Genomic DNA, 23,516 nt, shown 5'->3' with positions numbered 1-23,516 from the left:
TTGAGAGACTGATTTGTAAATGATGATCTTAGATTACTTTTAAGGTATTACAGACTCATGTGCATGGATTTGCCTACATTACTTAGTGCAACAAATCGATAAGATTTCGAATAATATAGATAATGAGCAGTTAGAGAAACATAATAGACCAACACACATAACACAACAAGTTTAAGATGGAGTTCACCCAAAACTCTTGGGCTACGTCTCTTGGTCCAGCCTTCAGTGGTGACCTCTCTATTATGTCTTTCAAGAGCAGATTTTTACAACGTGTGAGCTCAAATTGAGTCTCAACACACAGATACAAAAAAGCAGGAGTTTGCTTGAATCCCTCAAGCCTCTCTGAGTACACAAACTCTTTCTCTCACTCTCTGTCTCTGTTTTCTCCCTGTCTCAGCACTGCCCCCTTCTGTCTCTGTCATTCTGTGGCTTTAAAGCCAATCGACGTTGTCTGTTCGTTTCCTCTTCTCGGGCTCCCTAGCTCCCGACCTCTATCTGCTTAAATCCCCCTCTAAGCGTTAGCAATCATTGCTAAACGTTTGCAGGGATGGTGGCCACCTATTCTGTAATGGAAGGGACCATCGTGCCTTTGAAATCCCCAAAATAGTCATTCTCAGCTTACACAAGAAAATACACAGAAATGCTGCAAAATCTGCCAAATTTCTGTTTATCAGACTTCAAAAATCATTAATTCCGCCATATATTCCATTAGGTCCGCCTTTGAATTGCTATCGCAAGTCGCATAGGCATAGGTTCCTTTGTATTTTGGTTTATTGTAAAAAAATCCCAAATACAAAGAATATCCCGAAAAATGGCACGTATCAGACTTGAAATAATTATGCAGCAGTATTTACAAACCCTTTCGGGTCTGGCTTCATTGCATTGGCACATTCCCTTTGTATTTCATTTATTTAACGAAAATTGGAATTTACATTGAAAAAATCCTTTTTACGGAACTCAAAATATATTAAATTTGGTCCATAACCCTGTCAGGTCCGGCTATCGCAAGTCGCATATATTTATGGCCACTGTTGGGTATACAACCAAAGTCCCACATTGACTAAAAGTGGGGAGGATCATGGGTATATAAGGATGGACAAATATCTCCATTGGTATGAGGCCTTTCGGGGGTAAAGCCCAAAAACAAATCCATGAGGGCTTAGGTCCAAAGTGGACAATATCATACCATTGTGGAGATATATGGTGTCCACAGTCCTTACAAGTGGTATCAACCCTAGCAGGAGCACCCCAACCAAGCCACCGGGCCATGTATTCTTCCATTTGTTTTTTTATTTATGTAAATTTCTACAAATCAAGTTAGTTACATGTTTAATATATTGTACATCAAATTTTATTTATATGGCGATCATCTCAAACAGGTGAGGTAGTCCAAATCTACACGTACAAGAGCTTCTTCACATTATCAATCGCTGGATCGCATTGCATAACACAGATTAGAATTGAATTACCTTAGTGTTATTAGTCTTTGTATGGAATGGATCATCCTCTTACTGCTTTGTGGCTGGATCGATAGAGGATTATGGATTGTTGTTAGCCTGCTCCCCTTGCTACTACGATTATGTATTCACTATTTTCTCTGGAGAATTGTCAATCAGAGAGCCTCGTTGGGTGGGATGGGATGGATTACTGCCCCCCAACTTATAAACATGTAATTTTCCTTATTTTGAAATTAGATGATAAATTTAGCTTTGTCAGAGAACCCTGGTTGGGTCTTCACAATCTACAAAAAGGGAAAACAAAATATCATGGCAGATGCACTCTCAAGGAAAGAGGAAGACACAAATGGTTTCCTACATGTTATTTCCATTATACAATCCAACGGAGTGGAAGAAGCAATGATAGACTAGAAGCAATATGAGAGGATATGCAAGATCATTCAACAATTATAGGAGGAACCCGATGTAGTAGAGATCAATCTATGTGGATGAATGGACTTTCGTGGTATGAAGACTTCTACTTATTTAATAATTCTCAAATCAAACAAATGTTTCTTTTGGAATTACACACTTCTCTTGTAGGATAATATTTAGGGTTCTTGAAAACATATCATAATATCAAGAAAGATTTATTTTTGAAAGGTATTAAGAAAATGTACAAAATTTTGTGGTTGAATGTATGGCATGCTAATAGAATAAGGGAGAGACAATCAAGGCTCCACGACTCCTACAACTATTGGCCATACCAAGCTAGTGATTGGAATAAGTTTCAGTGAATTTTATTACAAGTTTAACCAAATCTGAAGAAAAGAATGTCATTATGGTAGTGGTAGATCGAATAAAAAAAATATGCCCATTTTTGTTTCCATTATTTTCCTTTTAAAGAAAGTACAATGGTAGTGGAATTCATGGAAATAGTCCAAAAGTTTCATGGAAAACAAAAAATTATTGTAAGTGATGGAGATCTAATTTTCACTACAAACTTTTGGACTAAATTATTTTCTTGTATGGGTACTCAATTGGCCGCACTACAAGGAAAATATCTTCTAGCAGAGGTTATAATGGAGGTTTTTATTGTTATAAATTGGCAAAAATTGTTTAAAAAACATCTGCTAAAACATTCGTTTGTGATATCAGATGTTTTAATGGAGATTATAAAGGAACATCATCACAAATGAAAATATGGGCGACTCGAGGTTTTAACAGATGTTTTTTTTGCGGTGTGCTTCATGGAACAAATAGCACCAATGCGCTAGATATATAAAAGCACCAAGTTGCATACATAACTAAAAGCACCGAGGCGTAGAATGCAAAGAGCACTGGAGCTTGAAATGTATACTGCCCCAATGCTTATCTATCAAAAAATGCTTTGGGGTGTTCTTTTAAGGAATGATACTGGGGCACGCAAAAAATAATTGCAATCTCGGTGGTTTTGTTTAAACTTGGTGTGTCGATGTGTATTATTTGTATAAACACACCGGTGCATTAGGGATATAAAAGGACTGGTGTTGTTAATTTTAATAATGCACAGGGGATGGAAGTAATATTTTGTATGACCGAGGTGTTAGTTCTCTGAAAGCACTAGTGCATTAAGAATTACAATGCATTGGGGCATTAATTGCAAACAATACTAGTGCTTGAAGAAATAAATGCCCCGGTGTTGTTGTTTTCTGAAAAGGCACCAGTCAGGAAAAAATATGTCATCATGGTTCTTTTGTATAACATAACACACTGGTGCATTTTTATGTTATGGACGCACCTATGTGTTTTTATGTTATGGACACACCAATTTTTTGTATGATATTTTCTCTTTTTTTGGAAACATCATCTTGTGACAGTGCAATTATTGTAATTTTTAAAATTCGTTATTCATCGAAAAATCTACATATATCTTATAACAATATTCATATAAATTAAAATTTGATCCATCCAAAGAGGTGTTAATGTTTTTTTTTGTGAATATCATACCCACTAATCAAGGATCTGAGAAATTCTATAACACGCTAATGAATCATGGTAGTAATTTTATTAGTCATTGTTGATACAAAGATTTATTCCTCTCTCTCTAATTCTCCACAAGAGCCTTAAACACATTAAATCCATGTATTCCTCATTAAGTCATTTATAAATGAGACATAGTACATATATTTACTTAGTCATGGAACCAACATAGGTGCAAACATATCACTATACACCAATTGTAATATTCCCTCTACCCTCATAACACCAAAGTAGAATCCTACCTGATTTTGCTTTGCATATGAGAATTATTCATAAAAATCAAAATATAGAGAGAAGTTAGAGATACATTCTACCATGACTTTACCATGTAGTACTTAGAGGTCCTTCTCTCTGATACGTCCAAATATTTAATTCCATAACATAGTCTGTTTAACAAGTGTTGTCATTGATATTGTGTTTTCAAAGGTGCTTCCATTGATGTTATGTTGTCAAAGGTGTTGTCATTGATGCCAAATTTGTTGTCATGGATGTTATGTTGGAAAGGTGTTTTCATTGATGTTATGTTTTCAAAGGTGTTTTCATTGATGTTGTGTTGTCAAAGTTGCAATATGGGTAGCATATATTTAAAGGAATTTATTTTCTAACTCTTTAGTTCAAATGAGAATCAAAGTTGTATGGTTGAATAGCCTATTACCAGAGCTTTCCAGTATTATATGGCACTTCTCCTAACTCCAGAGGAATTAGGAGGAAAACGAAGTGAAGAAGTCAAAGCAAGGTTCAAGATGGTTAAATTTCCATCTTATAGTCATATTCAAGTCTCAATAATGTATCTGATCCTTTCAAGATATCTGGTGCTTTTAGAGATATATTGACCTCGTGATTTATTTATCCCCCCCTGTAGATATCCAGGCCTTCAACACATATCTAGGCATATAAATATTTGAGGGTGCACCAAAGTAGCACAATAACAAAGAATCGAATCTATAATTCCTTTCCTTAGCCAGTAAGTGGACCCAAACTAACATGGAAATATTGGTGGCATGGTAGGTGGCACCAAATGGAAAAAATTGATGTTGTCACAGTTGGAGGTGACGACACATGGAACCCATATTCAGTGTTTTTTGGTGGTCAATTATGCAAGTGGAAAATTACATGTGGCATTACCTTGACACATGGCATCCATCTTTAGGATTTTTGTGTGGCCAATTGTACATGTGGAAAATGACACATGGAAGTAGCAGAGAATGACATGTGGCAGTTGTAGAGAACATCATGTGGTAGTGTGTTGACTTGGAAAATGACATGGCAGTGATATGGTATAGATGACTTGGAAAAGAGGATTACATGGTAGGTTCTAATTAGCTCTTGAAGTTGTGACGTGGTAGCTCCTCAAGCCTTGGGATTCGCACTAGGGATTGGTTTGGTGAAGATTTCCTGTGTTTTTTCATTTTGGTCAAAATGGTGAAGAATAAGACAATCTCACCAAAATTAGTAGTGGGGCCCTTATCTATCTATCTAACCATCTGGGAGCACGAAGAGATATGTGGCCACACAGTGTCTAGGATGTACTCAATGTACTCACTAACAATGATCCTAGATCTAGATATAATTTTCAAAGGAAAATTGGTCAATATTCCACGTGTGACATGGTTCCACATTGCAAAAAGTTTTCTAGCCATCAAGCATCCATGGGTGTATGCAACACTGTCACTAGAAAATGGGCAAGATTTGAATACATCAGAACCAAAGGATTTGGTTGAGGTTCTAAAATTGATTTTGTTTTCATGCGTAAGAGTTTCTTTGACTATCTATGCTTCCAAGTGTGGAGTGATCTCACATGTCAAAATTTAAGCATGGATTTGAATACGATGTAGAATTTTGTAGAATTTTTCCTACAAATCAGCTAGCTTTGATACCATGTAGAACATTTTCTACAAATCAGCTAGCTCCAATACCATGTAGAAATTTCCACTGTAGATCAACCTGGTAATGCAATGTACTAAAGCAAAACACTTGATCTACTTTTACAAACAATTTAGCAAAATCTTAATCAACCATGAGCAACATCAATAAGAACACATATAACTGATAAGAATGAATCAATCACACATAACATAGAAGAATTTACCCGGGGAAAGCACCTGCCTAAAACCCCATCTCTGTATTATCATACAAGTGGAAATATAGTCCGGATTACACAAAGCCTTAGCTCGGAAGCTATCCAGCTCTCAGTAAAATCCCTCTGTTGCTCATAGACATTCAGAGGCTTCTCACAAACCTTCTCCTCTACCCTCCAAGCCTCCTATTTCCTTGTGCAGTTTCCTTGGGGTCTAGTGCTGCCACCTGTGTGAATTGGCCTCTTCATGCACTCACTAACCTCTGATCTAACTGCACAAACTTGAAGGAGATAAATCCTCATCATGGATGAGCTTCCTTTATAGGAAAAATACTCATCCAACTGATAGTACACTGTCCCTTCTCCGATCTCAACTAGGTCTCTGACAGAATTGACATGCAACAGTTATCCATGAGTGAATCCTCAGTTATCTAAAATAATAGTTGTCACATGCATGCAAGCATTAACAAACTATATTTTATTATTTTAACAACTTGTTAAAATAATCTAACTAGACTTGACTAGTTAGAACTAAGTCAATTGATTCTCTCATTATATAACTCATACTTATTCCCTCAATTAGTGGAGGAAATTAAGGATAAACCCTCAATCAGTGGGACAACTCATGTGCATGCTCACAAAGACTTCAAATTCGAATTTCCTTAACTAATTAACTCAACTGAATTAATTAATTAATATTTCCAACTGCTGTTAAGACCAAAATTAATTTTACTTCCTATAGATAGACTAGGGACTGCTATAAATAGGAAGGGACCCAAAAATGCTATTTTTAGAACTTTCTATTTTTAGCAGTTTCACCTCTCACCCAATGTGGCCAATGACCTCACTGGCCAAACTGCTATTTTTAGCAGGTATATTTTTAGCACATTCTAAATTTAACATTTCTTGTTGCACATTTTTCAACATACAAGTGAACCAATCATTAATTTTTTCATCCTATCACTCAGACAAACGAGGTGTTAGTGGAGCCCTGGAGCTAGATTTCATATTAAGCAATCCAAGTAAATGAAATATCCAGAGGTTCAGTACTTTAAGTGGACCCAGATTCATATTTTACTAAGATTTTTGTTTAAGCCTGACATATAGTATGGTTTCATGGAACTAAATGTAAGCCTCTGAGGAGCCAAGAATCCATTGATTTAAGTCTTATCTAGGTTATTCAGACCAAATTTCCAACAACAAAAATAAAATGAATATTTTAGGTTTCCTGAATTGTCCTTCGTGGAAGGTCGAACATGCTAGGTTTTGTTGATTTAGTAAAGTATAAATAAATAAAAAATGAAAAGAATCGGGAGTGCTTGTGTGGAGTGTGCCATTGATATAGTGGTGCTTTATTAATAGAGTGAGTGATCATTTGTCTAGTTTGGTTGTGAGAAGAGAGAGAAAGATAGAGAAGTGAAAAGAAGGCATGCATGACCGAAAGAAAACGAAGCCTGGGAAATTAAATCGATGGAAGATGTGTGATCCTAGAAAAATTTAGAGGATAAAGTCAAGGAATACATGTGAAATTGTTTAATAATGCACAATTAAATGATATGAAATCTATAAGTTTGATATGCTTGAATTTTGAGTTGTAAAGAAGTAGACTAGAGTATGGCCTCCAAGAGATGAGAGTGTGTAAGTGAAGAACATAGGAAAAAACTATAAGGGTTGTGTACAAAATAGATTTGAAAATACAGAGAAAGAATTGATATGTAGAAGTAAAGGAGACCTTGAGGAAAGAAAAATTGGATCTAAAATTAGGGAGTTATATAAATAAGAATACCTATGGATCTGAGTTTGAAAATGTATGAAAAATGGATTAACAAGAAGCACATGTTGGTGCTTTCATTTCTCATGGGACTGGTGTCTCCTTCTGGTTGGTGCCTGTAAACAATTTCAAGTTGATGTCTACATTTCTTAGGGGACTAGTGTCTCCTTTTGCTTGGTGTCAGTAAAGCATTTCAATTTGGTGCTTGCATTTCTCAGGGGACTAGTGTCTCATTCTAGTTGGTTCCTGTAAAACATTTTAGGGGGATGGTGCCTCCTTATGGTTGGTGTTAGTAAATCAATGTAATAGTGGATTGGTGACTACACTATCATTCAATAATAAAATAACTTTCATATATCTATATATATATATATATATATATATTATATATATATATATATATATATATATATATATATATATATATATGGTGTATTATTATGTTTCTTATGTGGTTGACCTCATATATACATTTAAGTGTTTTTATTGATTAACATTGGCCATTATACTAATTCAACCACCCCCCCCACCCCGCCCCAATATAATCATATTTCCATCTTAGTATTCTCTATAGAGATTGGAGGAGTTTTTCCTTCTTCATCTCCACTCCTAGGAACAATATAATTATTGTAGCTATCACTTACAGTGCTTCCTAGTAACCTATGCATAGTTCCAATATGAACTCCCCTCATCAACCATACCATTGCTCCTCAAACCATCCTATAGGTTTCCTATTCAAACATTGTTTTTAAACCTACATTGCTCATATTGTGTACATAAAGAAAATTTGTGGCCAATGTTGGGATGTGAAAAATACTAGGGAATGTTCTAATCCTTCTATCCATGAGCTTCAATTTGACTTTTCCTTGTCCTATGATTTTAGTTTTTGATTAATCTCCTAGGATAACATCAATACCATCATACCTTTCATACTAGAAAAACCACTCTTATGAGGATTCATATGAAAATATGCACTCAAGTCAACTACCCATGCCTCATGATTTATATGCGTGTTTGAAGAAACCAAATACACATCCTCTCCTTCATCTGAGGGGTTTTTTTTTTCTTCTATAGAAGGTGCCTCATCATATCCATTCCCACTCTCAACACTTTAGGATTGACATTGTTTCTTGTAATTCCCTTCTTTTCCACATCTCCAACATATCTTTATGAGTTTTCCTAGAGATATAGATCTTCCTCTAGAATTAATCTCCCACTTGATGAATTATTTTGTATTTCTATTCTCGGAGCATCACCTTATAGATAAGACATCTACACTATGAATTTCCATTTTTTTCTATCCTCGTCTCCTATAATAATAAGAATGATACTCATTTCATTGAAATTTTAAGTAGTTTTATTCTACCTATGGTAACAACTAGACTATCCTATGAGTCTAGTAAATAATACAACATATTGATACAATTACTTGATAATCTCAATATATAATAGTTAACTTACCATAGTATTGAAATTATTTAGATGTTATGTTATTGAGTCTTCATCCTTCATCCTAATGTTATGCAAGTTATTTAACAGGAACAATTTATCCACCAAGGACTTAGATTGATACAAAGCCCCTAACTTGGTCCATTATGCCTTTGTTGTAGCTTATCCTGAAAAAATTAGTAACATTGAATCTTAGATACACAACCATATTATTTTCTATGCCTTTCAATCCAACTTGGTCTAGTCTTCTGTCGACATCCCCATAAATTGTTATGAAACCAGCTCACAAAAAGATAGAAAAGAGAGATCCACGCCTTAGAATTCAGCCTCTTCGAGGGGGCAACCTCCTTTACATTACATAAATGAACAATTCTTGGATGATACAAATGAAAATAACTCCTTTCTATATATAGGAGTCTAAGGGGTTATAACATAATCAGAGCCGACATAACAATAATAATGTAAGGGCACAACAGTAACAATGGTGGGCTTCTATGTGGCATAATAGTAACAATATGGGCACTACATGGGTACATCAATATAATAAGTGGGTTATACTAATAACAATAAGGGGTTACACTAGTAGTATGGGGCCTAACATGCCCCTCTCCTTCAAAAAGCGTTGTCCTCAACGCTTGAGTAGTTCTTGATGCTTCTATATAAAATTCTTGTCCTCCCATGTGGATATTCAGCGGGTAAGTTCTTCCACTTGATGAGATACTCTGAAATTGATCGATTTCGTAGCTATCGGGTTCTTGTTTCTGTGACTGCCCAGGTTCCAATATGATTTTTCCTTCCTCTTCAATTTCTGGCAATATTGTTTGAATTGGGATCTTTTGCAACTTTTGAATAAGTGGCCATACTTCTTCGTTCTTCTTCCATTCATCCGTTGCTTCGTTTATCCAATCTGGTTGGATAATAAAAATAGCACAAAACAATGCTTCCACATCCTCATCCTTGAAGAGTTATTTTCATTTGTATCATCCAAGAATTGTTCATTTATGTAATGTAAAGGAGGTTGCCCCCTCGAAGAGGCTGAATTCTAAGGCATGGATCTATCTTTTCTATCTTTTTGTGAGCTGGTTTCATAACATTTGGAATCAGAGCCGACATAACAATAATAATGTAAGGGCACAACAGTAACAATGGTGGGCTTCTATGTGGCATAATAGTAACAATATGGGCACTACATGGGTACATCAATATAATAAGTGGGTTATACTAATAACAATAAGGGGTTACACTAGTAGTATAGGGGCCTAACATAAATGCAATCAACAATTCAATGATCTTTGTCCACCAAAATATTTTCCATTCTAAGCTTCCATGACTCAAAACTCTATCAATCAAATTTCTTGATCTCTACTTTGAACAACTCGCCATTTTCTTTCAACACAAGAATTGATACCACTAATATCACACTGTAACAAGATTTACCACGGGCTTGAACCAAAACCATTAGCCACAAAGGTGTCACCTTGAAGCCAAACTGATCAAATACCAAATGTTGGTTTTAACCTTATACATTTAATTGTTGCAAAGAAATTATTAATAAAAATTTAAAATATGCAATAGCACACACAATTAACAAAAAGAGTTTACCTTGGAAAGTTCCCAAACTAGGAACACCAAAAAGGTTTTTTTGTATATTATATCTTTACAATGTTAAAATACAATATGCATATCATGTGTCATCCATAAACCTCCAATCTACTAACCAAGGATTAGAATACAACCATAGTTCCTTAACCTAAATTTCACTACCATGGACCACAATAATTGTGTACCATAAAACCACCAAAATGGAAAACCATGTGTTGAAAAATACAAAAAATGGATGCCAAAAATAGCCCTAAAAAAATCTAAGAGATCCATCCCGGAATAGAAATCATGCATGGGGCTAGTCGTGCAAATAATGTAACACACAACAACAACAACGTCAATACTCTAAATTGAGCAGATTGGTTAAGCCATGAGAGCAATTGGATTGGGTTGAATTTGATATAAGTTTGTAGCACAATTCATTTTCCTTGGTGGACTTATAGTCGAGCTTGGGGGTGGCATCTATAATATATTATTATAGTTAGCTGGAAAATTATTCATTGGAAACCTATTTCTTGGACTAACTTTTATTAAAATATAAATAATTTTATTATATTTATAATTCTGAAGTTAAGTTCTATTTCCTAGGGTGCAAATATATGGAATATATGTGATGTGTTTAAGAATAAGCATTTTCTTGCCTTGATTTTCATTAATTTAAGTTAAATTTTTGTTGAATTTAGTTATTACATTCACAACTGCATTTCCATAAGTTTTGGGGTTATTCTTGAAATCCAATTTTAGTTGTTTTAAGCATGGTAATTTGGTCTAGTAATGACTTTGACTATTAAATATTTTAATAATCAACCATCCCATCATATATCTTGAAGTTCATGGAAGGAAACGTTCTCCACCACTCACTAGCTACATAAGAGACAACGTGAATGAGGCATCGATTGATCGAGTGGGCCTTTAGAAGCAAGTGGAACGGATTAACAATCAAATTAAAGCTAAAATGCCATCTCAATAATAGAAGGGGTGTTTCTTCATCCCAACTTGCCATATTATTTATCTAATTTAATTATTCCATTGAAATTGTGGTTTATTCTCAATAAATGTTTCACAACCAATTTGTAATAATTTTATGTCATATTCTCTTGTGAATGTAAATTTTTTCCATGTGTTGATTTCACAAAAAAACAGTGCTTGTGTTGTTAATTACTATAATGACAAGCACAAATAGGTGCAAGTTGATAATATAATCAAGAAAGAAATGCATGCATATATTCCAAACAAATACATCATATTCTTGTATGCATGAAATATCTCGAAGTGAATATCAAATTGAGAAGGGTGTGTGTCACCTCACAAATTGATTCTTTATCCTATCGAATTTAGCTTTGTGATTATTAATAGATATGCGATTCAATTTGCTATTAATATTATCATGAGGCACATATTGTTGTGGCTGTGTTTATAGCTCATTGAATGAGGATGAGGATGTGTTTTGTGTTGAAAATTGATTAAGTAATGATAGATGTGTTGAAATGCATAATCATGATTATGTCTACTTCATGATAGCTATATCAATATAAATGTGATACCATGACTTTTAATGAATAGGAAAGAAATGATAGATCATCTAGTTGTGCTTAACAATATTATACTTAAGTGATAATATAAACTCTTTTCATGTCAAAAAAATAAGTGTTATTGAAATATTTACACAGTGAATGAGTTATTTTACATACATGATATATATGGTATGTATCTTTTGTGGATCACTTGAGAACACAAAGAGATCTAATGATTTCATTTTGTTGAAGTATGATGGAATTATGGTTGAATCTTAAGATAATAAGAAGATTGTAGTTTCATTATAGCTAGCGTGGTAATATGCTACATTCTTTTCTTTTAGACATATACAACAAGGAATATCTTGTACTAATAAGTAGGTTGGCAAGGTGAACTAATGTAATCTGTCTTATCCAATTAGGACAACCTTGTAACACTCCTTAGGTTTGCAAGATATGTGCATTTTCCATTGCTCGAAAAAGTAAAACCTTGGACCAATATGTACATTGGCAAGGAGAGTAATGTCTTTTTACCTAGCCTACCTAACTAGGAATATTGTGAACCAACTGTTAGGATATTCCGACACATAGGATATAGTTAAGTTCAAATTGGTCTAGTATAGAGTTAGGTTAGAGTTAGGTAAAGTGTGTTTCTTTACCGTTGTACATTTTGTAACTTACAATCCGACGGTCACGATATGTAGTGATCTGACGGTTCACTCTCACCTCGGTATTACCGACACTTGATCCGTGGCTTGACACCCGATTGGTCCATGAGTTCTATTTAAAGCGCATGGAGGGTCATTGTTCGGGTAATCCATGCATGAGAGAAGCTTATGTAAATTTTAATTCTTTGATTAATAAATTGCCTGTAGTACCCACGTTGGGACAGGCCGTGGACTGTTTCCCTCCTTGCACTTTGAGGGTTTTAACCACGTCAAAAATACTGGTGTATTGATCTGTGATCTGGTTGTGAGCGGTGTCCTTTTGGTATTCTTTCTGAGGAACTTACCCTGTAAATTCCTACATGGTATCAGAGCTATTTGAGGGTTGCGTCCGTTGGTGATCCAAATCTGAAGCCGGTAGAACTGCATGCGGCTGTCATTTCCTAGATCTGCTATTTCTGACTGCTTTCGGGCCCAGAGGACTACTCTGTTGCGTTCGGAGCATCTGTTCCAGTGAGGAACCCCTTTCGTTTCACGCGAAAAGGTTTCCGGTAGCCCTAGCTGCGTCATTTTTCAGATCGGGAGGTATATAGTGTTTTTTGCAGTTTACTATTATTTTCTCTCTGCTTATTTCGGTCTCAGTTTATTTAGCCTTTTTTTTAACCGGATCTATACCTTTCATTTCTACGTATGCTCTTTGCCCCGCGACTCTGTGCGATCTGGGCAAATCAGAAACAAAAAGGAAAGATTTTTCTCATGCGTATGCTCTTTTCCCTGCACCTTAGTGTGATCTCGGAAAATCAGAAACATTGAGGAAAATATTTAGTTTTTCGGCTAAATCTAACTTTGAGATTTTTTTTAAATTTCTAGTTTTTTGGCTAAAGCTAACTTCGAGCCGCAAGGTTCGTTTTTCTTTGCATATTCGTGTTGGGTTTTTTGTTTTGTGTTTTGTAGGGAAAAAGAGCTTTCTCAAGGCAAGCACGCAAACCAAGCCCCCCCCCGCTCTCTCTCTCTCTCTCTCTCAAATTTTTTGTATAGATCAATTGGTTCAAAGCTATTTTAAGAGAGTAGAGGTCTTGGGTTCAAGTCTCCATTTTGTGGGGGCAGATTTTTTTTCATTCCCGCACATTCACGCACTTTGCCGGCAACGTCAACAAGTTTTTTTCAAAAAGCCATAACTTCTTCATCCGGAAGCCTTTTTCAGAGCCGTTTTTTTTAAAACCGCCTATTTTTTTGAGATCTATCCATTGGTAACACTTACTTTCAGCATCTTCAGCTTCAGGTTTAAAAAAAAAATGGAAAGTCCATGCCAAGTCATTCTTGACAGCACTAACTACTTCCAATGGGTAGCCTACATGGAAGATTTACTTAGAAGTAAAGGTCTCTTCAGAATAGCCACAGACCAAGAGAAGAAACCAAAAGATGAAGACAAGGCTGCAAAATGGGAAAATAGACAAGATCAAGCACGTGGTTTGATAGGGATGTCTATTTCTCCTGATCTTAGATTCCACATTGCAGAACTAGAGACTCCTCATGAAGCATTAGAAAAACTCGCTAAAGTTTTTGGGATTAAAAATGAAATTAGAGCCCATCAACTTGAAAATGAGTTGCTTACTTTGGATCCTAATAATTTTTCTTGCATTGAAGATTTCTTGTCCAAATTCAAGACCCTTAGATATCTCTTGGAAGGTGTTAAAGTTAAGAAAGAAGATGGTAACCTTATTTATTCCATCCTTACTAAGTTGGGACCAGCCTACTCTGTATTTGTTTCCACTTTCCATTCTACAAGGGAAGCTTTCATTTGTCAAGGACAAGACTACAAGGCCCCTTCCTTTGACTCCTTTTGTGATTCCTTAATAAGAGAACAAGAAAAACTCTTACACCTTGGTCTTCTTAATCTTGGAAACTCTTTCGCGAAAGCGTTAGCCGCCCAACAGCAACCAAATTCAAAGAATCCTAAGAAGTCATATCCTCAAAAGAATGGTCCTAAACCATCTCAGCCTCAAAATGAAAGATCATTTCAGCAAAATGATAAGACCAATAAAAATAAATGGAAGAAGACTGATAGACATTGTAACTTTTATAATCGAGATGGCCACTTAGAATCTAAATGCTTTAAGAAGATGGAAGCCTTGGAAGCCGCAATGAAGAAACATAACATCCATGTGGAGCCTACTTCAACTTCAACTTCCGGAATGGCACTTTCTGCATGTCGTTGTCAATCATCTCAGTCTGGTTATGCATTAAATGTATCTTCTTCTTCTTCTTCTTCTCATTCTCATGAGTGGCTCATTGATTCTGGAGCCTCTTATCACATGGCCAAAAACCAAGCCATGTTTTCTTCTTTAAATGATTGTAACACCAAAAATATATATATTGGTGATGATAGATCTCTTAATGTTGTAGGGACTGGAACTGTTGATCTAGAAAATGGTCAGTTTAATGATGTATTATGTGTTCCAACCTTATCCTGCAACCTCCTATCTGTCTATCAGATAACTCATTCAGGTGAAGGTAAAATTGTTGAATTTTCACCTCATGATGTTGTAATCAAGGATCTAAAAGATCCTAAACAGATTCTAGCTACTGGTCTTGCTGATGATTCCAAAAGGTTGTATAAGTTTCACAACTTTGGGTCATCAAATCTTCCCTCAGTATTTGTTGCTCATAATGATGAAGTGAGCAAACTTTGGCATGAGCGATTTGGTCACTTAAACTATCGCTCCCTTCAGCATCTATGTAAAGAAAATATGGTGACAGGGCTTCCTATGGTATCTTGCAGAGATGGTGTTTGTTCCGGATGTGTACTCGGAAAACATCATCGGGACAGTTTTGACAAACGTGCCTCTTGGCACGCCTCAGCCCCTTTACAGCTTGTGCACAGTGATTTATGTGGTCCTCTTCCTGTTGCTTCATTCTTTGGCTGCAAGTACTTCTTAACTTTCATTGATGATTTCTCCAGACGCACTTGGGTATACTTCTTAAAACTGAAGAGCGAAGTATTTAACACTTTTTTGGCCTTCAAAGCCTTTGTTGAAAAACCATCTGGACATCAAATTCTTAAGCTAAGAACTGATAATGGTGGAGAATATGTAAAAACACATTCATCAACTTTTGCACCGAAAATGGACTTCAAATGCAACATACTGTTCCATACACTCCACAACAAAATGGTGTAGCTGAAAGGAAAAATCGCACCTTAAAGGAAATGGCTAATTGTATGCTGCAATCTAAAGGACTCAGTCTTAGTTTTTGGGCCGAAGCAATTAATTGTGCAAATTATATAATCAATCACACTCCTACTAAGGTTCTAGAGAATATCACTCCAGAAGAAGCTTGGAGTTCCATTAAACCAGATGTAAGTCACTTTCGTGTGTTTGGAAGTGAAGCATGGGCCCATATTCCAGATGAAAAGCATAAAGCTTTAGAACCTAAGAGTGAGAAATGTACTTTTGTTGGATATTCTGAAGATGTAAAAGGTTATAGACTTATTCCATTTAAGTCCAAAAATGTTATCATTCGAAGAGATGTAAAATTTGATGAAAATAAATCGGCCTGCGAGCCTAGTCCGGCGGATGTGCCACCTCTTCCTATCTCTTCTACTTTTGAAAACATTTCTTCTTCAGATGATGAAAGCGAGGATGATAATCCTCCCCCACCTTCCCAGGATCCTCAACTTCCAAGATGGGTCCATGCTACTCGGGATGCAGCAGGTGATCTTGCCGGTGATCCTACAGATCAGCGTCGTACACGTTCTCAGTTTGAAAGAGCCTCTTCTTTACTGGCTCAAGCTCCAGTAAATCATGATCATGACACTTTTGCAGAAGCTTCAGGCCATCCACATTGGGAAGCAGCTATGAATGAAGAATATCATTCATTGATGACAAATGATACATGGGATCTTGTTCCTCTACCAAAGGGACGCAAACTTGTTAGATGTAAATGGGTTTACAGAACCAAGTATGGACCAGATGGGAAAGTTGATAAACATAAAGCTCGTCTCGTTGCTAAGGGCTTTTCACAGGTTGAAGGCATTGACTACACTGAAACCTTCTCCCCTGTTGCCAAAATGAACTCTATCCGCCTTGTTCTTTCCCTTGCTGCCTCTTTAAAATGGGAAGTCCATCAGATGGATTTTAAATCTGCCTTCTTGCATGGGGACTTGCAGGAAGAAATCTATATGGAACAACCCATTGGCTTCATACAAACAGACTCCAGCCTTGTTTTTCGACTTAAGAAATCCCTTTATGGCCTCAAGCAAGCTCCTCGGGCTTGGTATGCCAAAATGGATAGCTTTCTTTTAGAATCTGGCTTTTCTAGGTGTCATTCTGACAATACTGTCTACACCAAGAAAGTGGGCAACTCTCTTATCATCCTTGTTCTTTATGTTGATGATCTTATTCTTACTGGTAGTGATCCCAACCTTATAAACCATGTGAAGTCCAGCCTTAAAAAGAAATTTGAAATGACAGACTTAGGACACTTACACTATTTTCTCGGTCTTCAAGTCTTGCAATCACAGGAGGGTATTTTCCTTTCCCAGTCCAAGTATGCTTGTGATATTCTTCATCATTTTCACATGGAAGACTGTAAGCCAACCCCTTCTCCCTTTCAGTCTGGAGTCAAACTTTCAGTCTCTTGTACTTCTCCTGAAGTTGATGCTACCTTATACCGTCAACTTGTCGGAAAACTCTTGTATTTAACCCATACTCGTCCTGATCTTTCCTTTGCTGTTGGCCTTGTTGCTCGTTTTATGAAAAACCCCCGTGAAAGTCATTGGAAAGCAGCTAAAAGAATACTTCGTTATGTTCGAGGTACAGTACAGTTTGGGATTCATTACAGTGCCAAAGCAGCTCCTCTGTTAGTTGGTTTCACTGATTCTGATTGGGATGGTGACCCTGATGATCGGAAGTCTACTGCCGGTTATGTCTTCACTCTTGGTTCAGGACCTATTACATGGGCTTGTAAGAAACAGGCTGCCATTTCTCTTTCGTCAGCAGAAGCAGAGTATCGTGGTGCCGTGGAAGCTAGTAAGGAAGCCTTGTGGCTTCGTCAGATCCTATCAGAGTTTGGCTTTGAGCAGCAGCATCCAACCACACTTTGGTGTGATAATCAAAGTGCCATTCAGCTATGCAAAGATCCAGTCCAGCATCAGCGTAGCAAACACATTGAACTACACATGCACTTCATCAGAAAGCTCATTCATGACCATGTTCTTGAAGTGCAATATTGTCCAACAGATGATCAGGTTGCAGACATATTCACAAAGGCTCTCACAGAGGCGAAGTTCACTAAACTTCGATATATGCTTGGAGTTCAGGAAGTTGTCACTAAGGGGGGATAGGCTCTAGTGCCTCTTTCCTTCTCCTATTGTGTCATATTTGTAAATCCTTCAATCCTATCCCAAGTTGTTCTTAAGGGGGGATGTTAGGATATTCCGACACATAGGATATAGTTAAGTTCAACTTGGTCTAGTATAGAGTTAGGTTAGAGTTAGGTAAAGTGTGTTTCTTTACCGTTGTACATTTTGTAACTTACAATCCGACGGTCACGATATGTAGTGATCCGACGGTTCACTCTCACCTCGGTATTACCGACACTTGATCCGTGGCTTGACACCCGATTGGTCCATGAGTTCTATTTAAAGCGCATGGAGGGTCATTGTTCGGGTAATCCGTGCATGAGAGAAGCTTATGTAAATTTTCATTCTTTGATTAATAAATTGCCTGTAGTACCCACGTTGGGACAGGCCGTGGACTGTTTCCCTCCTTGCACTTTGAGGGTTTTAACCACGTCAAAAATACTGGTGTATTGATCTGTGATATGGTTGTGAGCGGTGTCCTTTTGGTATTCTTTCTGAGGAACTTACCCTGTAAATTCCTACACCAACAATAGGTAGTGAAGTTAATGTATTGTACCCTTAAGTGGGTGTATCCAACAAGGAAGACCGGGTACCAACATGTATCTTGGAAACATGAGTTAATTCAATGGCGCTCATTTGAATAAGGAAGTTATTATACCATTGCATGGGGTATAAAGGTAATTAAATTTATCATACCTTAATTGATCAAGGAAAAGTGTGCCATATTATATGATTGCAAGGTATATTAAATATTCTACTCTTGGTTCTGCATGATGAACAACTAGAAGAATCACTATAAAGTGCTAGATAGGTAACTTAATAATGTAGCCTTGATTAGATGTATCCAACAAGGAATACATTAAGCTATATGGTGTTAGGCTAGTAGATTAACATAGTGCCCTTGATGAGTTAGGAGCTAACAAGGAGTGCATGGGACAGTTGGGTGTTAGCAAGGCATATTAACATCTTATACATGGTTGGTTTGGAGTAAGTAGGGACTAGCAAGATATGTGGACCTAATATATACACCTAGATGAATAGGTGCCTACAAGGAGGGCCCCACACTAGTACAATTGGAAAGGTTAATTGGAAATACTCACCCTTAGTTTGGTGGGAAACCAAGCTAGTACTCTTAAGACCATAGTTATTAATTTTTAATACTTTTTGCATGGATTTTGCTAGCATCACCAATCGAATAATAAATTCATAATATTATTATATTATTATATATGTTACTAATGAAACCCCTTAATGAATTTTAACTATGAATATAACAATATGTGGTTCTTAATATTTTATCAGAAGCTTATGATTTTGTGTTTGATATAGCAGGTAGAGGAAAACAATTCCCAATAGTCGGTACAAAATATCAAGCAATTGATTTAGTAGCATCAACTACTACAGAAGATCGATGTCATTATGTAAATAAAAAATGGCTTGGTGGTATGTTAACTAATTGGTCTACTGCCGAGACGAGACTTTAGAAGTTCAAATATTTAAAAAAAGAACAAGATACAAGACGATTCAATCAACTTCCAAAAAAAGAAGCAACTATGCTCAAGAGACAGCCAGACCAATTGCAAAAATATCTAGGTGGGATTAGATACATGACACACTTACCCGATATTGCGATAATTACCAATCAATGAGAAGAATCCATTGCTCTTGGGGAATGTAGAACTTTGGGTATTCCGACAATTTTCTTGGTTGATACAGTTTATGATCCAAATCTCATGGATATCCCAATTCCGGCCAATGATGATGGTATAGATTCAATCCAATTGATCCCTAATTTTATTGGTATATTAAACTAAAAAATCATTATATATGTTATCACTAATGATGCACCCTTTTAGTAAATCTAGATTTTGATATTATCATAAAAATTTGAATATGAAAATGATATTGAATGGATAATAGGGTGGAACAATGTCAAGAAGGAAATATTAGGAAGCAAATCTTACAACGAAAAAGAATAATTCAATATATGAAAAGATAAGTATTGTTGAAGTCCATCTTGTCAATTGAGTTTAGCTTGGGTAGTTGTGCATAATAGTTGATATCCTTCCCACCCAGGTTCAAGTCTTGTAAGCTGACATGTTTATGCTCTGGAATAGAGTAACTATGTTGTGCTCTTAAGTGAGCCTATATTAAGGGTTGGCCTAGTATCAACAACCTCTCTCTTGCCTTCGAGCTAAGAGGGAGGTTGACTTTCTTCCCTCGGTCGTACCCAGTGCCCAAATTTTTTAGCCCCAAGGGTTAGCTCAAGAAATCTAGAGCCAGACATGAAGTTCTTTGATATTGTTGATAGCTATTGTTGATCACGAGTTTGCCTCTCTTTGATTCCTTTGAGGCAAGGCCCTGTAATTAGGGGCAACAGTTTACCTGTTTTAACATCCATGAAATGTGGGAAAGTACTCTGGGGTTTCTCATGCTTTCATTCCAAGTTAAAAAAATTTATTTATTTTTTTTAAATGTTGGAAGCCTCTCATTATTACCTATAATGAAAATACAAATGAATCAAAATAAAATGAGACAAAACCAATACCATCATTTTTTTTAAAGGAGGGAGGGAATTGTCTCTCTGTTATGTTAGTAGGATCTAACGATAAAATTACTTAATAACCATATTTGACCTTGTCAGTGTTTAGGACCAAGAAGTTCATAAAATAATGCCAAATTATGCAAATCCTTAAGATCTAGTGTCACTAACAAGAAGGACAAATAAATAGCATAATGATGACCTTATTGATAATGGGGGACCAACAAGGTAAAATGTTATATGTGAGCTAGTTAAATATAATAGCTTAAGAGAATAATAATCATATTTCTACATTATGCTTAAGAGATGTCCACACAAAGAATGGTGATAATCCTATTGAGGAGGGAATCTATACCCCACTCAACAAATTTATCTTGATCATATGTTATCTTTGAATATGATGTGTAATTAGGTGCCAAAATTTTCCCCCTTAATCTGAAGGGATGTTGGTGAGTCCAAGCATCATTCTGAATCTTTCAAGCTTTTCTCTTCCAAGTGCTTTGGTGAAGATGTCTGCAATCTGCTCGTTAGTGGAACAATGGCGAAGATGGATTGTCTTGGCCTCAACATGATGTTGAATCAAATGGTATTTTGTATTGATGTGCTTCGTTCGATCATGGGACTTTGGAATCTTGGCCAACTTTATTGTAGAAGTGTTATCAATCATGAGTGGAGTCGAATGTACTTGTTTTACCTACAAATCTTCCAAGATTTTCCTAAGCCACACAATTTCTTTTGTTGCCTCAGCTGCTGCCACATAATTGCCTCTATTTTGGAATCTATTGGAATTGATTGTTTGCGTGTTCTCCAAGAGACAACTCCTGATCCAAGACTCATATCATAACCAGAAGTAGATACCCCAATTTCTTTGTCTCCATCGAAGTCTGAATCAAAGTATCCAATCAACCTGAAGTCACCCACTTGTGTATACTTGTGTCCAAAGTCTTGAGTTCCCTTCAAGTACTTTAGAACTCTTTTTGCAGCAAACCAATGTCCCTCTCAAGGCTTTTGCATAAACCTGGAGAGGATTCCAATAGCAAATGAAATGTCTGGTCTAGTAGTAGTCAGGTAGTTGAGACTTCCTGCAAGTTGTCTATACTTTGTTGCATCCTCAAATTCTTTTGCTTCAATGGATGCGAGCTTTAATTTTTGTTCCATTAGAGTAGTTAGAGGATTTCATTCATCCATGCCAAACCTGTTCAATAGATCTCCAATGTACTTCTTTTGAGAAAGGAATATGGACTTTGGATGTTAAGTTACTTCAATACCAAGATAGTAATGAACATAGCCAAAATCAATCATTTCAAAACCTTTCCTCAATTCCTTCTTTATGGATGCAATGTAGCTCACTGTTCCCTCTCATCAAAAGATCATCTACATATACCACAAGATATACAACTATTTTTCCAACTTTCTTGAAAAACAAAGTTCCATCATCAAGATCATAATGTTTGAAATTGAGTTTCAGAAGATGCTTAGTTAATTTTTCATACCAGGATCGCGGTGCTTGCTTGAGGCCATACAAGGATTTCACAAGTTTGCATACTTTATGTTCATGTCCTTTCACAACAAATCCTTCAGGCTAGGACATAAAAAAATTCACTTTTAGATCTCCATTCAAGAAATCAGTTTTTACATCCATTTGATGGACTTTCCAACCGTTCTAAGCTGCTAGGGAAAAGAGTGTCCGGATTGTTAGCCTCCTGCTGCAGCAAGTTAATCATCTTTCATGATCGACATTTTTAAATGCCAAATATGTCGTACTATCCATGCTGCAATGCTCCATATTTGCTACAGATGGCCAAAGAAGTGTCCATAAGAGTGTGCTAGTCTAAGGGCCACTGCCGTGTTCCAATTTTGATAAGCAATCCATTTTTCGGTCCGAGGCAGTTTTTCAGTTGGAGGTACTCAGGCTGGAATTCACTAACCTCTCCCTTCTTCTCATCACCCTTATTATATAACTCCCTAACAATTTTCCCCTTTCCCCTATTTTAATCATGTATATAAACGCCCCTATGTAAATACCCCTCCCTGGCAATATAGCCATACTCTCTACTAAGTCCGGGAAATCACAGTCCATCTGGGGCTGTTTTTAGCCCATCCGAGTCATTAAGGAACTAGTTTGACATCTGGTCAGCTAGTAACCTCTCCCTTAACCCTAAAAACCCCCAAAAAACCCATGTTTTCACCTTTCCCCTTGTAAAGTTTCACCCTAACGCTGTAAAAAACCCATATTTCGCCCCTAACCCAAAGTTTTTGTGCATAAGTATTAAGCCCGCGCCTGTAAAACCCACATAAACCCGTTTCCCTAAGTTTTTAACCCACCCGCGCAAATATTAAAAAATGAATCTACTCCGCATATACCCCGCACTTAACCCGTCGTCCCTTCGCATCCGCCGCCAGCCGTCCAATCCACAGCCCCGCAGATCGACGGTGGGCGGGCCGCCCCATCCCCGAACCGCCCGGCCTTTAACGTCCGGGAGTTCGGCGGTTTTGTCGCCGTACTCCCGCCACACATCAGGCATTGGGCTGTGGCAGAGCCCCTCCCTCCGAAACTGCTCTCCCCTGAAAGCGGTGCGCCACATACCACTTACCGCCCTGCCCAGTGACGTCACATGCCCACGTCACACCCTACGTCACCTGCTGAGTCACCCCCCTGCCCAGTCACATGTCGCGTCACCTGCCTGCGTGGCCTCCTGCCACGTCACTGCCACGTGTCCCTGCCACCATACCTGCCACTTCATCGTCCGTACGTGATGACGTCATGCTGACGTCATCCCGCCACGTCGCCCTGCTGACGTCACCCGCCGTACAATGCTAACATCATCAGCTCTTTTTTGGACACAGAGGCGCAAAAGTCGCACTTCGGAGCCCCGGAATCCAATTCTGAGGCAGTTTTTGATGAGCGATTTGCACCAAATCGCTCATCGCAGGATTTTTTAGGCCGAAATGGAGAATCTTCAAGGAATCTTTAAGGAATCTTCTCACCATGCGGCCCCAGGAAGCCCAAAAAGGCGCAAAAATGATCTGTTTTCTTCACAGAGCATACCAAAAGGAGCAGAAGATCATTCCAGAT

Source organism: Pinus tabuliformis, chromosome 8 (assembly GCF_031772625.1).
Source record: "Pinus tabuliformis cultivar Carrire ecotype Pingquan chromosome 8, CPIR1, whole genome shotgun sequence".
Taxonomy (NCBI): domain Eukaryota; kingdom Viridiplantae; phylum Streptophyta; class Pinopsida; order Pinales; family Pinaceae; genus Pinus; species Pinus tabuliformis.
The sequence above is the reverse complement of the archived record's forward strand: the minus strand, read 5'-3'. Positions refer to the sequence as shown.